The sequence below is a fragment of the Suricata suricatta genome, chromosome 14, assembly GCF_006229205.1.
Source record: "Suricata suricatta isolate VVHF042 chromosome 14, meerkat_22Aug2017_6uvM2_HiC, whole genome shotgun sequence".
Taxonomy (NCBI): Eukaryota; Metazoa; Chordata; class Mammalia; order Carnivora; family Herpestidae; genus Suricata; species Suricata suricatta.
The window spans coordinates 75,327,908-75,345,688 of record NC_043713.1 but is presented as its reverse complement, the minus strand read 5'-3'; the positions used below and the strand labels follow the sequence as shown (position 1 = coordinate 75,345,688).

The following is a 17,781-nucleotide window of genomic DNA, read 5'->3' as shown; positions in this document are numbered from 1 at the left end:
GTGAGTCAGTTTAAGGAAATAGTGTAATAGTGCCTGTGGTCTTTGGTGAGGATTAAGGTGGTAAAAAGACTATAGTGGTTGGGTCAACATGGGCAACCCCATCCAGTGGTATTACTTTTATTGTTCTATCCTATTGGTGTGTCGAGGCCCACTTCAAATCCATCATTGTAGCTGCTCACTTAAGTATTTGTTGAATGAATGAATGCATAAGTCCTTCAAGAAGTCTTCTTAGCCCCTCCCACCTATAGGGATTCTTCCTATCTGGAGACTCACAGCACTTCTGGGGCTAGTTCTCATTCCATGAGCGTTCAGTGTGTAGGTGTGCCTGGCAACAAAAAATGCTACAGTCGAACAAGGTGTCAAATAGTGGGCATTTTAATGAGAATATCATATGACAATGCATATATATTTCATTATAAAATTTGTATGGTAATATGTCTTTTTCATGTATAGGCTTCTATTTTCCAAATTCTAACCGTAAAGCCAAGGTCCAAATGACATACTGAGAACACTAGAGAAAATAGATTGTTTAATAGATGGAGGCAGAGATGGGAGGACAAAGAGACCACGTTACGGAGCCAAGAAGGCCTTTATTGGGATCTGCAATTCCTGGGCGAGGTTCCAAGACTCTGGAGCGGGGAGTCAGGGAAGTCGCGTCTGATATGGGAGAGCAAAGTCTTTTATGGGTGCAGAAATTCCGGGTTTGAGCTTAGGTGGGCTGATAGCCACATAGGGTCTTCTTTGGACGGTGGCAGGATTCAATTGGCTGTTAGCTTCGGTGGGGAGGGGGATGCTGGAATTCCATGGTGAGACATTACAGTTTGAGACAGTCCAGATTGAGAGTGGGGGTCGTCAGTCCTAGTGGCACCTGGATCTGTTATCTGGCCTGCAATAAAATGGCTGCTGGTGCTTTTCAAATGGCTCGGGTCATCCCAGGTCTGCAAGTGGGGGTTGTCAGTGCTCAAAGCTCTCCACAGCAAAGTGGCCGCTCAGTTGCTTTCCCATGGCAACTCTTACAGACTGAAAAAGGAAAAATAAAACAAAAATGAAATGGTGATACAGCTAGACCCGTTCTGTCCAATATGGTAGCCAATTGCCACATGTGGCAGTTGAACATGTGAGATGAAGGTAGTCTCAACAGAGATGTGCCTTGAATGTAGATTGCACACTGGGTTTCAAAGATTGTATAAATAAAGAATGGAAGGTATCTCATTTATATTTCTCTATATTATAACATGTTATAATTATATTTGGGATATATTGGGGTAAATGAAATAAATTATTAAAATGAATCCCAACTATTCCTTTTTAGTTCTTTAATATGGCCAGTAGAAAATGTGTAATTACAGATGGGGCTCACATTCTCTTCCTATTGGACAGTGCCAACAGCGAGACTGTAAGGCCCAAAAGGGTGGACTCCTTCTCTTCTTGTTTCACTGCTGTGTTTCCCGAATCTAGCACAATACCTGGACATAGCCAGTGTTTGATAAGCTTTTATTAAGGTGCACTGGACACGGGAATAATGCAGTGGGGGTGATATTGTGATTCATAATAGCAAATATTTATTTGGTCTTGGTCCCAGTCGCCAGCACTGAGCAGCTCCTAAAAACCCTTGCAATTGGCTAGGAGGAAAGCCATTATGGCGCCTTTTGTTATGTTAATAAGTGACTTGGGACCCTACCTAAGGACTGGGGCTAGTTGCTGGGGAAACCAACCTGGTGATTGGAGAATCCTAACTTTCAGTACCAAGCCTCCTCTCACCCCCACCTCTGGGCGTGGGAGAAGAGAGGGGCTGGAGGTTGAATCCATTGCCAAAGGCAATGATTTAATCAGTCTTGACTATGTAATTAAGCCTCCATAAAGACTCAGAAGGACAGGGCTCAAAGAACCTCCGGGTTGGTGGACATGTGGATAGTGGTGGAGAATGGTGCCCTTTGAGAGGGCATGGAAGCTCCTAGACTTTCCCCCACACCTTCCCATAGGCATCTCTTCCATCTGGCTGTCCCTGGGTTATATCCTTTTATAATAAACTGGTAAACCAGTAAATAAAATGTTTCTCCGAGTTCTGTGAGCTGCTCTAGCAAATGAGTTGAACTCCTGATTTATAGCCAGTGGGTTGAAGTACAGGTGACAGTCTGGGCTAGTGACTGGGGGCCGTGAACCCTTAACTTCAGATATTATCTCCAGATAGATAGTGTCAGAATTGAGCTGAATTATTGGATGCATTGTTGGATGTTGGGGAGGGGAACACCTCCCTCCACACAGAATGGAATTGGTACCAGGAATCTTATTTAAAAGACAGAGGCTTCTGGGGCGCCTGGGTGGCTCAGTGGGTCACGCATCCAACTTCGGCTCGGGTCTTGATCTCATGGTTTGTGGGTTCCAGCCCGACGTTGGGCTCTGTGCTGACAGCTCAGAGCCTGGAAGCTGCTTTGGATTCTGTATATCCTTTTCTCTCTCTCTTTGTACCTCCCTCACTCAGGCTCTGTTTCTCTCTCTCTCTCAAAAATAAACATTAAAAAAAAAAAAAGACAAAGAGGCTTCTTCAACAATTAGTCTAATATACAACTATCATTGTTATTTTTCACACTTTTTTTCCCTGCAAGTCTTTAAGAACTCTACATTTTTTTAAGTGCCTCAGATAATGATTTAATTTAGATTTAACAAGCCAGTTATTGAAGGTCAATTAAGTGCCACTTTATGATTTAAAACCTATTTATTCAGATTAACAGCCATTAAATGGTTTTATCACACCTCTTTTTGGTTAATATTATTTTGAACTATATTCAGTTATTTAAAACATGATTTCACATTCATGGACACTTAAAAGAAATCTTTTAAAGTCAAGATGATCTGCTATTTTTGTTTTTAAATCTCTTTGGTCATATGTAACCTGATTTATTATGTAAGAAGGCACAGGTATAATTTGCTAAGAAGCGAAATAACTGAAGTATATGTAAGTGTTCTACAGACAATTAATATAAGGTGATTAGCAAGTAGACAGAGCTGACTGAGCAGTCGGCTCATATTTAAATATTAGTTAATATTAGTATTTTCTAAATAACAGCTTTATTGAGCATCCTTTCAAAGTATACAATTCAGTGGTTTTTTTGTATGCTATGGAGTTATGCAGTACTTACCATTTTCAATTCCAGGACATTCCCTTCCCTCCCAAAAAGGAAATCCCATACCTATTAGAAAATCCTAATCCCCGTCTCTCTCCATGCCCTGGCAACCACTTTCCGTCTCTGTTCTGGGCATTTCATATAGGTGGGACCTTTTGTGTTGGGCTTCTTCTCCAAGCGTAATGTTGTAGCACGGGTCAGTATTTATTTTCCGTTTCTGAAGAATATTCTGTTGTGTGGATATACCACATTTGTTTATCCACTCCTCAATTGATGAACATTTGGGTTGTCAAAAAGTAATACTTTTTAAAAATTACACACTTTATAACAAAAATTTCACATGTGTATGTGTACTGATAATGATCACTAATATTCATCAGGCACTTATTAAGTACCAGCTGTTCTAAATGCTTGTATGTTTTGGCATATTTCGTACTCACAAAACCCTATGGAAGGTGGTGGTCACCATGACCTCCATTTTTCTTATGGGGAAAATCGGAAGTAGGAAGATTAAGTTACTGTCTTGGGATAAACATCTAGTATGTCATTCACACCCAGGAAGTCCGACTGCAAAGCCTGCTACTTACTTTTCACTGACAAAATTATGTTACAATAAAGCTGACTTCTTTGGGAGGGGTGGGCAGTTTTATGAATGTTAGCACACACAAGTTTGTGTAACCACCACCACAGTCAGGTAGAGAATATTCCATAATCCCCAAATACTCTTGCATGTCCCATCCTGACCCATCCTAACAGTTGGAGGATGTGACCACCAGTTGACCTGCGAACTAGATTTGGGCAACTAGAGACCCCTTACCTCTTTCTCTATCCTTGAAATGGGGGTTTCACCCACTGTTCCCACAGTGGGAGCCATTTTGAAAAACATAGACTTGAAGAGTAAGGTGTTGCTGAGACTGTGTGGACCAAATCTGTCACTGAATCTTACAGTTAGGGCCTCTGTGTAAACTTTTAAGGTTTTGGTGGGTAGTGTATGGGTCTACTTGGCTTGGGGCCACCCAGAACAAGCCTCCTAAGTAAATTCTCTTGTTTAACCTACCAATCTGGAGTGGCTGCCTCTTCAGCCTCTTCAGGGACCAGTTTGCCAACCCAAACTAGCCCCACGACACCCACGATCTGTTCTCCATTCTGTAGTTTGTTTGTTTTCAGAGACCGTCATGCAAATGGAATCATGTAGTAGGTTACTTTTGAGACTGGCTTATTTTACTCAACATAGTGCCTTTTAGATTCATGCGAGGGGTTACAGGTATCAATAGTTCACTCCTTTGTTTTATTGCTGAGTCGGATTCCATTGTTTGTGCCGTGGTTTGTTTATCCAGCCACTTAGAAACACTTTTTAAAAAAAAAAATTTTAATGTTTTTTATTTATTTTTGAGAGGCAGAGAGAGACAGTGCTGGCAGGGGAAGGTTAGAGAGAGAGAGGGAGATACAGAATCTGAAGCAGCCTCCAGGCTCTGAGCTAGCTGTCAGCACAGAGCCCAACGTGGGGCTTGAACCCACGAACCATGAGATCATGACGTGAGTCGAAGCCGGAAGCTTAACCGACTGAGCCACCTGGGCGCCCCTTAGAAACACTCTTTAATTGAAGTGTAATATTTAAACAGAAAGTGCACAAATATATGGATCTATACTGGTGAAATCATGAACCTACTCATGTAATCTCCTCCCAGATTAATAGCTAGAATCTTGCCTGTGCCCTAGATGGGCCTCTGTCCCTCCTCCAGGTAACCTTCTGTTTCTACTTCTATCTCCACAGGTTATTGTGGCCTGTTTTTGAACTTTATAGAAATGGACTCCTATAATATTTGTTCTTTTATCTGGGTCCTTTTGGTCAAGATTATGTTTTTGAATCTTATTCATGTAGCTGTGGTTTATTCTTTTTTTTTCTAGAAAAATATAACAGGTTTATTTATAATTGTTATAAAGTTGAACTGCTGAAACGTGTTCACTGAAACATTTTGACTTGCACGAATGCTTTATGTCCCTGCATCTATATTAAAAACTCACACACAAATGAAAATGGAAAAACTGCCAATACCTGATTTCTGTCCCCTATTTTTCCACCTGATTTCTGTCACCTATTTTAGGTACCTTTTGACTCCACAGGAAAAAAAATATCTAAGTTTAGAACTACCAATAACCAGAAGAAGAGAATTTTTTTTAAAAGAATGAAATGTTTTCCATTACAGTGGATTCTTAAGCACGTTCTCCACGTATCCAGCATGCTAGCTGCATGTCTTTTCGCATAATTGTTACATATTTGGCATGGATAGCACGCAGGTTGGTGTCTTCAGTTAGGCCTCAGTTGCCTCCTGCACAGAACTAATAGCTGAATTCTGGAAGCTCAAATGTGTTTTGAAGTCCTGAGCAATTTCTTGCACCAGATGCTGAAAAGGAAGTTTGCGAATCAGAAGTTCAGTGGATTTCTGATAATATCTAATTTCACAGAGTGCCACACTATCAAGCCAGTAACGATGAGGTTTCTTCACCCCTCCAGTAGAGGGCGCTCTTGCGAGTGGCTTTTGTAGCTAGTTGCTTCCTCAGTGCTTTACTTCCGGTAGATTTATGGGCAGTTGGCTTTGTACAAGCCCTGCTGTGGAGACCTCACTCCCCTTTCTGTCTGGAACTCAGTGAGCTAGGAGTGCTGGCATTAGAGAGCCATGGCAGTGCGGTGGCCTCGGTTAAGCACTGTAGTTTATTCTTAATGCGCTATAATATTCCATTTAAATATATCACGATGTATTTCTTCATGCTGCTGCTGATGGACATTTGGGTTGTTTGTGGTTAGGGGCTATTTTAAGAAGTGGATTTTCTGGATGATAGGATATGTGTGTGTTCAACTATTTTAGACGATGCCAAACACTTTTCTAAAGTGAATGTATCAATTTTCATTGCGCTAGCAGTGAAGGAGAATTCTAGTTACTCTGGTTCTTTAACAACACTCAGTATTACCATTTTAAAAGGATTAAGCTATTTTGGCATGTATAGAGTGGTGTCTTATTGAAATTTTCATTTCCCTAATGAATAATGATATTGAACACTTTATATTTCCTGATTATATATCCTTCGTGAAGTGCCTGTTCAAGTCTTTCACCCATTTAAAGACAGGGCTGTGTCTTTGATCAGTTTGTGTATTTGACTGTGTATATTCTGGCCACGAGGCTTTTGTTAGTTAGGTCTTGCAGATATCTTCCCCTACTCTGCGGTTTGCCCCTTCATTCTCTTCTCGATGAGGTGTTTTTTTTGAATTGTGGAAAAAATACAAATACATATAATTTATTATTTTTACTGCTTTAAAGCATACAATTCAGTGTCTTAATGTACATGTACCATGTTGCTTAAGCACATCACTACTATCTGGTTCTAGAACTTTTTCATCACGCCAAGAGGAAACCTATTAAGCAGCCACTCCCCATTCTTTACCCCCCCTCCCCTGGCAATCACTAATCTACATTCTGTCTGTATGGATTGTCTGTTCTGGACATTTTCTAGAAATAGAATCATATAATATGTGGCCTATTGTGTCTGGCTTCTTTTACTTAGCATACTATTTTTAGGTTTATCTAAGGTGTAGCCTGGAGTACTCAGTTCTTTTGTGAGTCATTAGGGCGATGTGAATCAAAACCATAAGGAGATGCCATTTCACACCCACTTGGATGGCCATAATAGAAAGAAAAGAAAAACTAATAATGAAAGAAAAAACAAGTGCTGATGAGGAGATGGAAAAATTGGAAACTTTGTCTATTCTTGATAGGAATGTGGTATGGCACAGCCACTGTGGAAAACCGTTTAGCAGTTCCTCAATATCTTACTGATGAGTTTAGTGAACAGAAGTTCTTAATTTTAATGAAGTCCAATTTATGGATAACTTAAATTGGAAAGTGCTTTATAGGTCCTGTGGAAACAATCTTCACCTATTCTAGGTTTGTCTTTCAGAAGCTTTATTGTTGTATCTCTACATTTAAGTATACCATCCACCTGGAATGTATTATTGTATGTAAAGTGAAGCAAGATTCTCCCCCCCCCCCCGCCCATGTGGATTCCCATTGACTGAGTCCCAGTTTTCCAAAGTAATGTCTTTCTCTGTTGACCTTCAATAATATCTGTCATACATCAGGGAGCAGTATATTGTAAGTATGTTTCTGGACTCTGTATTCTCTTCCACTAAACTCTTTGCTTCACCTTGCACCATTACCCCACTGTCTTAATTACTGTAGCTTCATCATAATTTTTTTCTAAAGTTTTTATTTATTTATTTAATCTCTAAACCCAACAAGGTGGATGAACTCACAAACATGAGATCAAGAGTCATGTGCTCTTCCAGCTGAGCCGGCCAGGTGCCCCTCTCATAATTCTTAACATCTGGAAGCCTGAACCTTCCAATCTTGACATCATCAAGGTTGTCATGGATAGTCTTGGCCCTTGTTATTTCCATATAAATTATAGAATTAACATAGCAATTCCAACAAAAAAAGAAACCTGTTGGGATTTTGATTGGGGTTTTGTTAAATCTGTAGCTTAACGTAGGGAGAATGACTTTACATTGTCGAGTCTTCTAATCTATGAACACTATTTATTCCTGCATTTATGTGTCAGTCACAGTTTAGTGAAGAGGCAGAAACCAGGCCAGTAATTTGAACAGAGAAAAGTTAATATGAAGATGTGTTAGCTAGTACAACTAGTCAAAAGATAGATAGCTATTTTAGAGGGTAGAAGATGACTCTAACGGGTACAAAGGAGCAACTGGAGAAAACAGTGAATGAGTGAAGACACTTGGAAACTTAGAAGGACCCTCCTCCTCATTGCTAAGGCTGAGATTTGGACCCCTTTGGAGGTGTGGCTGCCATAGAAACATACACTCCACTAGTGATGGAGATCAGGGAGGCGTGGGCTGCAGCTGAGCTGCAGGAGTGGGCTGAACTGGATAGAGGGAAGGAGGAGGACGTTGCCAGATGGCAGGGGCTGACCAGCCGGTTCTGCGGGGCTTCTGAGGTGAGGGTTAGCAGTGGTGAAAATGGACATCCTTCACTCATTCTCAGCCTCCGAGAAGATATTTTCCACATGTCACCATTCGGTATGATGGCTCTAGTGTTTTGTAGCTACTCTTCATCAAAACTGTCTTAGTTTGCTAAGATTAAACAATAAGTGAGTATTTGACTCTTTTCAAGTGCTTTTCCTCAACTATTGAGAGGAAACTTTTTTTTAGTCCTTTGTTCCATTACTATGGGGAATTTTAGTGAATTCTCCTCAGACATAAAACAAACTTTGTACTCTTGAGATAAACCGAAGTTGGTCATGACAGAACTTCTGTTTTATGTAAGTACTGCATTTGATTTCACAATATTTTGTTTGGGAGTTTTGTATCCAGGCATGTCATAGAGATTGGACTGTAATTTTCTTTTCTTGTAATTTACTTGTCAGGTTTTGGTATCTGGGTGTTTGTGTCAAGGTCATGCTGACCTCAAAAAATGAATCGAAAACTGTTTCATCTTTTTATATTTCCTAGTAGAGTTTTTGTGAGCTTGGCATCACATCTCTTTTAAATGCTTGGAAGAATTCACCAGTGAAGGTGTCTGGGCCTGGAGATTTCTTTGTGGGAGTGTTAATTACAGATTCAATTTCTTTAACAGGCGCAGATGTATTCAGATCTTTTATTTTTCCTTGTGTCAGTTTTGGTAGGATGTGTTCTTCTAGCTTATATGGTCCCATCTAAATTGTGAAATTCTTTTGGCATAATGCTGTTTAGAGTATTTTAACCTTAATATTAAAGGTGATAAGATTAAAAAATAATATGATCTTTTCAATGCTTGGCACCTATCAATTTTTATTAGCTTTTTTGAAGAACCGATTTTGAGTTTTCTTGATTTTCTCTATTGTAAGTTTTCTTTTTATTTTGTTGATTTTTGCTTTTATCTCCATTATGTTCTTCCTTCTAGTTTCTTGAGTTGATTTATTGTTTTTTTTTAAACTTCTTGAGATGGATGTTTATATTATTAACATCATTGTTTCTTTTCTGGGAGATCCATTTAACCCTTAAGTTTTTGTTTAAAAGAGTGTTAGCTACTTACCGTGCCTTGTGCTGTCTTATTCCTAATAAAACATTCCTAGTTTCCTTGGTGATTTTTTCCTTTTTCAAAAATATTTATTTATTTTTGAGAGAGAGAGAGAGAGAGAGAGAGAGAGAGAGAGAGAGAGAGAATGAGAGGGGGAGGGGCAGAGAGAGGGGGGGATGGGGGATCCAAATGGGCTCTGCACTGACACCAGAGGGCTCAATGTAGGGCTCAAACTCACAAACCCTGAGATCATGACTTGAGCCGAAGTCGGACACTTAAATAATGGAGCCACAAAGGCACCCCTTGTGATTTTTTTTTCTTAATTTCCAAGCAGACTTTAAAAGATTTTTAAGTTATCATTATTGATTCCTCCATAACTGCATTGTAGTAAGACTATATATTCTGAATAATATTCATCTTTGCTATTTGTTTATGTTTGTTTTATGATCCAGTGTTCCCATCCTTTTGGGTCAATGTTCCACGTGCACTTGAAAGAATGTGTATTCTGTTATCCTTGGGTGCAGTAGATGTTTTCCACTGACTTAATCCCCTGTTTCATTAATCCTTTTTTTTTTTAAAGCTGTGTCCAATCTTTCGCTAAACAGTCCAATGTCAAACAAGTCAAATTCATTAATCATGTTGCTTAGATCTTTATACTCCTACCATTTCTTTGTCTGCTTGTTTTATTAGCTCCTGAGAGAGGTTGTTAAAATATTCTACTACTATTATGGATTTGTCTACTTTTCTTCTTAGATTTTTGATTTGTATATTCTGAAAGTATGCTATTACGTGCTTATGAATATAAAATTGTTATATTTTCCTCGTGGATTCACTTTTTTATTGGAGCTTTCCTCTTTATATCTAGTTATGCATCTTGCCTTCAAGTTCACTTGGTTTGATATTAGTATAACCGTATTGCCTTTCTTTTAGTTAGTGTTTTATTTTTTTTCTTCCTTTTACTTTCAACCTTTTTGTGTCCTTAGGGTGTATCTCATATGAACAGCATATCACTGTTTCATTTTGATACAGTCTGACAAAGTAGGTCTATTAATTGGAGTATTTGGTCTATTTACATGTAATATAATCACTGATATATTTGGTTTTATACCTACAATATTACTATTCTTTCTATTTCTACTCCCCTCCCCCTTTTTTATCTTAATTTGGACCAATCAAAAAAAAGTTTAAATTAAACCAGTTTTTCTTTTATTAACTTGTTACGTATACCTTATTTTAGCAATTACCCTGGAAATTAAGACATTCCTTCTTTGTTTGTTTGAGTCTAATGTAAATTAGTATTTTTACCACTTGCCAGAAATTCTAAGGCTTATTATATTCTAATTTACCTTTCTTCTGCCTTTTGTGTTTTTATTGTATTCACTTAAATGTACATGTATGTAAGAATCCATAGCATGGACACCTGGGTGACTCAGTAAGTTGAGTGTCCGACTCTTGATTTCAGCTCAAATCATGATCCCAAGGTTGTGGGTTCGAGCCCTGCATCAGGTTCTGCACTGAGCGTGGAGCCTTAGGATTCTCTCTCTCTCTCTCTCTCTCTCTCTCTCCCCCCCCTCTCTCCCTCCCTCCCTATGCCCATTCCTGCTCACGTTTGCTCTCCCTAAAATCAATAAAATGAAAAAAAATCTCACAGGAAATTATTGTTAATATTTTCAGTATTCATTCATATACTTTTTTCTATTGCTCTTTAGTCTTTTCTGCATTTCTGTCTGGGGTCACATTCTTTTTGCCTATAGAACCCCCCTTTAGTGTTTGTTTCAGTCAGATTTGCTGGTGACAAATTCTCTCCATTTTAATGTGTTTGAAAATATCTTTATTTCACTTTCCCCCTCGAAGGTTAATTTCAGGCTGTGTAGAATTCTAACTTGGACATCATCTCTTTTCATTGCTTTCTTGCTTCTGTCAAGTCTGTTGAGAACTCAGCTCTTGTATCGTGGCTTTCATTCTAGGCTGCTTGCCTACTACAACACAAATGGGGGGAAATGGGCACAGTGTTTTTGGATTACTTCCCATTACCTCCGTTCCTTGGAAGGAATTATTTTGGACCTTCAACTCCTAGCCGTTTTGACATCCCCAAATACTAGATTTTGTCTCCCGCCCTCCTGAAGCACCCTAACCACTCTGATGGTTTCTGCACCTTTCAGCAGCTGCCCTCTGCCTGGTCTCTGAGCTTCTCACCCCATGATGCTTAAGACTCATCAGTGCTCCAAGGGAAAAATGGTGGTGTGCCCAGTGACAGGTGCATCTCATCAAACTTCCCTTCTTTCCAGGAGTTTTGTGCCACAACTCCTGGAGGCAACCTGGGGCTTTCAAATGGAATTTTTGTGTGTTTGTGTTTGATCTGGCTTTTCTGCTTATATGTAGTGGGAATGTTGGTCTGCCTCCATTACCCCGTCACAGGTGCACTTGAAGTTTCCATAATTTGTTTCTTCTTCTGACTGCTTTGTCTTACACACTCTGCATTTTATTTATGCTTCTGGTCCATCCCTCATGGTTCCTCTTTTCTGCCTGTTGCTTCCCAAGGCTGCCGGTCTTGCAACACAGGCTCTGTGTTCAGTTAATTGGTGTCTCCCGTGGTTGTGCAATATGGTGGCCCTGCAGTTTACCCAGTAAAGTCCAGCACATTTGGGCCCTAGCTTACCCTCGCGGTGCCACTTTCTATCCTGTCACCATTAGGAAATATGCTTACCACCCAGAATGGGCAAGAGAGAGAGATCCTCCGGGAGGCCTTGCTTAATGCCTCAGCCAGGTGGTCTTAGAGAACTCTCATTAGTGCCCTACATCATTTCTTTTTAGCTCTCCTCACAAATGTAATTTTCCATTGATTTGTGGAATTGGCTGAGTAATTTATCTTTTCCCCTCCAGAAAGTGGTCGGAGCCAAGACAGTGACCTTGTCGGTCTCGTATACATGATAATACCAGTGTCCACCACGGTGCCCAATACACACTGACTGAATTAATTTGAGGCTTGTAATGATAGCAGATGAGAAGGAGGGGGTGAGAACTAACATTCACTGAAACTTGGCTATTTATCGCCTTATTTAGTTTTGACCTTGCTTCTTGGAGGCAGACAGTGTTGCCATTTTGCATAGAGCAAACCATAGTGCTCAGCAATTCTGTTATTTTCCTAAAGTCATACCTTTGCTAATTGCCTGATCTAGAATTCAATCCCAGGCCTTACTGGTTCAAAAGGAATCCTGACTCTAAATTGTTAAACACTTTTCAGCCTCCCATGCTTTTTGTATTTCTTTGCTGACTTTTCAATCTTTATCTGATACTCGTAGAATGCTAGGTTATGTTAAGGGCTTTTTTTTTTCTGAAAATATAGGAAAACATAAAGGAGAGAAGCTGACAGTTTTTTTTCCAGTTACTTCAAAAACAGAATGGCATGCCTCTTAGATTTCTTCCTGTGGCAAGATTATGTGGGCCAATCAGACGGGTGGGTAAACTTCCCTCAAATGGCCCAGAAGTTAATTTGTTTAACTTCAGTTACAAAGAGGTACCTAGAGTCATAGCAATAACTGTTATTTATTGAGCACCTACTGTGTGCTATGCCTTAAAATAGGCACGGTCCATACCTTCTCTTCAATCACTGAAACACCCCTGGAAAGTAGTTTTTGTTATTTCTATTGTACAGATTTGGAAACTGAGGCTCAGAGAGGTAAAGAAACTTGCTCTATGAAGTTTTAGATCTATAATTTGAACTCCTTTGTGGACTTCCATAAAGACTGCTTATCATTACATATGCTGCTCAAGGCGTCAAGCCTGGGACACCGAAGGGGCTTAATAAATGTTTGCTTTTTTCAGGTTAGTGATAATATGATGAGCTTCCTAGGAGAAGGTTGCAAAGTATTATAACAAAGCCTTGTTCTGTCTTGCCAGGGAATGTGAACAGTGTCTCCAAATGGACCCCTTGGAAAGCCCCGAAGGTTCTGAGTCATAACAGCTTCCAAGTGTCAGGTAAGGATCATATGGGTCTCAACTGCAGGCTGTGCTCTGCTATTTGCTCCAAATATTTTCTGGTTGCAGATGTTATTGATCTGACAGCTTATTTCCCGAGACACATTAGTTCAAACTGATGTGATATGAAAGTCTCATCCTAAGGAAATTGGCCTTGTGAACGGTTATCCCCTGGGAAGAGCATGCTGCACTTATGACTTTACTAATATGATGAAGAAGCTGCAAATACAATTAGCGGGCCTGGCTGGTGATTCTCCAATAATGATGTTTGGAGTATATTATTGGTTTAGCTGTAATTGAGCTTAAGATGATCTGAAAATCTCTAAACTGGTGTGAAAGTCATTCACAGCTTTGGCTCGGTGTAATGTTCCCGCCCGAGAGTGGGGCTGGGGGATGCTGATGACATTTGGATGTGCAGAGACTGGGGGATGTGTCCCTGGGCAGCGGCGGCTTGTCTCTCAGATTCTGTTTCCTTGTAGTCTATCACTGGGAAGGCGAAGACTTCACCGTCTTCTGCTCACTTCCAAATCCTATCCCCATCCGTATCGTTTGGAGCTTACTACATATTACTAATTCTCTTATTTCTCATGCAAGTATAATTTGTCTGGTGTTATGTTAAAGTCATCTTTACTAGTCAGGATAGTGAACCTTAGCTGCTATAATAGACAAGACCAAGTAGTTGAGCACCACAAAAGTATGGTAACATGGTTTCTTGGTAACATAATGCCTTGGCCATGGGTTGGAGAAGGCTTCCCTCCATCTGGTGACTCGGGAATCTAAGTTCCTTCCCTTCAGCTTCTTAACATGTATTTGTTGGGAGACGATGCTTCCTGGATTTCTTGGGTTCTCAAACAATCTTTTATAGGAATGATTGAATAGCAAAACGAAGGTAGAGACCCTCTCTCTTCCTGGAGACTTTCCAGGATGAGTAAGTTCTGTCCTCTTCCTGGAAGATATTTGCTTATATTCGGAGGCAGGAACCCTAGAGATGTGCTTCATGTGCCAGAGACATTTACTTCCTTTCCAGGATAAGGAGTAATCTCTCTCCAGAGGGGAGGACAGGCAGGTTACTGGCAGCTTGATAGAAACTCAGAGTCCCCTAAGTTCAGGGTTCTTCTCCAGTGGTAGTAATCCAAGTAGAGTGAGGTTACACTCTGCTCACGCCGTGCTGTTACCCACTGTTGTAAATGCACATTCTTCTCTTTTCCTGTCCAAACCCCTTTCACAAGGGGCTGTAATGGGTGCCAAGCAGCTCTTTGTTACAACATTTAATTATAACACAGTTGATGGGTAAAGAAAGGACCAGTTACAGGTCAGCTAATGGTGAAGGGACACGTTTGAAAGTTTCTTCTCTGAGTTATTAGACATTGTTAAAATTAATACTTGGCTGCCATATGATTACTGATAAAAGTCTTCAATAGTGAATGCAGATATAGTACTATGGCAAATCCATTATTTAAAGGATGTCTATATTGAACCATAAAGTGCAAAAGATTTCTTAATAAGCTCATCCAAGTCCACACGTATTTTTTGAGTGCCTGTTTCATGCTGGGCACTAGAGGTATATTGCATCTGAACAAGATAATATTGCTGTCTTTGAGAAGTCTATGGTTTAGTGAAGAACTACTTGTTTTTCTTACTCTGCAGAGTCAAGTTTTCTTACATTAGGCTAGGTTAAAGGAATATACATCTGTTATTAAATCTACCCTGATTCCTGTATTTAATGGTTATGGTTACTTGTCTAATTCCTGTAAATATTCCTCTACTTTCCACCTCTGTTCCTCAGTCCTCACCCTTTCTATTTACTTGGGACTTACAAGCTCCTTAATAGTTGAGTAGGGGCTGGGGTGCCTGGGTGGCTCAGTTGGTTAAGTGTCTGACTTTGGTACAGGTCATTATCTCATGGTTTGTGAGTTTGAGTCCCACATTGAGCTCTGTGCTGTCAGCATGGAGCCACTTTGGATTTTGTCTCCCTCTCTCTGCTCTTTCCTCTCTTTCTCTTTCTCTCTCAAAAATAAACAAACATTAAAAAAATAATTGAGTAGGGTCCATGCCTTTGAAGACTTCTTTGGTTGCAAGTGACAGAAACTCAACTCTCAACTGGCTCAAGCCACAAAAGGGGGTTTTAGTGGATTCCATGATTGAAGTGTCAGAGGGAGCTCTGGGTTCAGCAGGACCCAGAAGCTCAGATGATGATTTCAGGACTCAGTCTTTCTCCTTCCATTTCTCTTTCACGTTTTCTTCTATGTTGACCTTTTCCACATGGTGACCACAGTAGCTCCATTCCATATTGTCTTCGCAACACACATCTTGAAGATGAAGAAATTCTCTGTACTTAAGTTTAAAAAATTGTCTAGGATTGAATCAATCACTCTGACTAGGGGGAGGAGATCTAGGTCACAGTGCTTATGGGCTGAATTGTGACTCCCCCAAATTCATAAGTTGAGGTCCTAAGCCCTAGGACCTCCTAAGGTGAATGTATTTGAAGACAGGGCCTTTAAAGAGGTAATTAAGGTTAAAGGACGTCATATGAGTGGGCCCTAATCCAGCATGACTGGAGTCGTCAGTAGAAGAGGGAATTAGGACACACAGAGGGTAGACCCCGTGAAGACACAGGGAGAGAAAGGATATCTGCATGTCAAGGAGAAAGATCTCAGGAGAACTCAGCTCTGCCAATACCTTCACCTTGGACTTCCAAAACCACGAGAAAGTTTCTGTTGTTAAGCTACCTAGGCTATGCAGCCCTAGAAAATTCAGACAGATTCAGCCTTGGCATCAGGGTGGATTTATTTAGTACCCCTTGAACCGCTCTAGAGAGGAGGAGTGGTTGCTCAAAAGAAACCCAAATAACTATTACTACAGGGAAGAATAATGAACACTTGGTAGGAAAAAAAGAGATTGTCTACCGCTGGGTCAGATTCAGAATAATTTTTTGACATACATGATGTGTCGGGCCTTAGGAGCACCACATACCTAACAACAACCCCATGAGGTAGATGCTATTACTTTCCTCATTTTACAGATGAGAAAACTGAGGTCCACATAGGCGAAGTGCATTTACCCAAGAACACACAATCAGCGGGGAACAGAATCAAGATTGATACCCATACCTGTCTGGCTGCAAAACTTTAGCTTTTTATCACTGTGCTCTTTGGAGAGCCAGTGACCGCTAGATCCTCCTGCTTTTCTATTTCCAAGATTGAAAAGCTCTGGCCTGAGGCATGAGAAGGAAGTCTGTTAATATGTTAATTAAGGAAAATTCACAGTCTGCAAAATTCACAAGTCCATTTTTGGAACTGTTTCTGATTTGGGTGAGTCTTTGACCCATTCAAGTTAATTAACATTGCAGAACATGAAGTCATTGCTGTTGTTCCTCAAAATTGGGGGCAGAAAACACCCAGCAGGCTGTGCCCACCCCAGCCCTGATGCCTGAGGCTAAGGATGGGGATACCAAAGCCCCAGCAAGAGGACACAGTTGAGAAACTCCTCAGTTCACTCGCTTCTCCACTCCTGTGTCTTCATGATGTGTTCTGTCCTACGATTAGCAAGGCAAGCCTCTGTCCATCTGAATTGGGGGCACAAAGTCTCCCTCTGAGTGAGGGATCTGTCCTGAATATTACAAATAGGATTTCGAGTTTGAAATGCAGGCTGATATTTGAATGTTTCATTAGGAAACAAATTCAGAAAATATCAACTGATAATGGCCATCATATTTTTTCCAAGTGGTTCTGACAGTTCTTTTGAAACCATCGGGTGACCCAACTTGTAAATTCTGCTGGTCTTTGTTAGGACTTCGTGTTTTCAAGAAAGGACGGTCATCCAAGCCAGTTTACAAAGAATTCGGGGGTCCTTGTTACGGAGCGTTCCTCATCTGAGTCCATGAGGTGATGAAGTTGGATAGAAACGCAAAAGTTTGTCATTACATTTTTTAAAATAATTATACAATTTTAGTTATTAGTGCTCTTTAATGATTAAATTATATTCCCTGGCATGTATCCTTTTCTGCCATGGCAGCTTTCTGTGGTTCCGTCTCTCTGAAGGGCCCTTAAATTTTGAATGCCAATCACATGGCCTTGAATGGCTTGCTGGTTCTTCCAACCAACAAATCCTGTCGAAGGGAATCAGGCTGTCACCAAATGTCTGACCCTGCTGCATACGCAGTGTAATCCAGCAGCAAGGGGTCGATTGAAAATCTTGCTCAAGATGCAGGATTCCTGATCAAAGTGGTGCTGACACATGCTTAACGAACAGAAAAATCACAGACAACATGCGAGAATCAGGTGGTCTTAGAGCAATAGTCAGCCGGACCCCACAGGGTCTGCCGGAGTTGATGCCTGGATCACCCTGGTTATTCAATGTTTTGCATATCATATCAACCCCAAGAGAACTAACAGTTGAAGGGGGAAAAAAACGACAAGGAAAGTGACGCGGTGAGCACTTCAAAAGTGAAAGATTTAAATATCAAAAGATTCTAGCAGGCCTTAGGTAAAAATTGGTGAAGCCCTTGAATATTTTTTAAATGACCTTTTTGCTGTCACGCTGTGAAAACCAAACCCGAACTGAAGGTTTTTGTCACAAAAATTACACCAAAAAAACTCACTACTTAA

The 17,781-nt window shown here is 40.4% G+C and overlaps 1 pseudogene; it reads right to left on the bottom strand.

Moving 5' to 3' along the window:
- Positions 1 to 5,339: 5,339 nt before the first annotated feature.
- LOC115277491 lies at positions 5,340 to 11,397 on the bottom strand (annotated as a pseudogene).
- Positions 11,398 to 17,781: the final 6,384 nt, after the last annotated feature.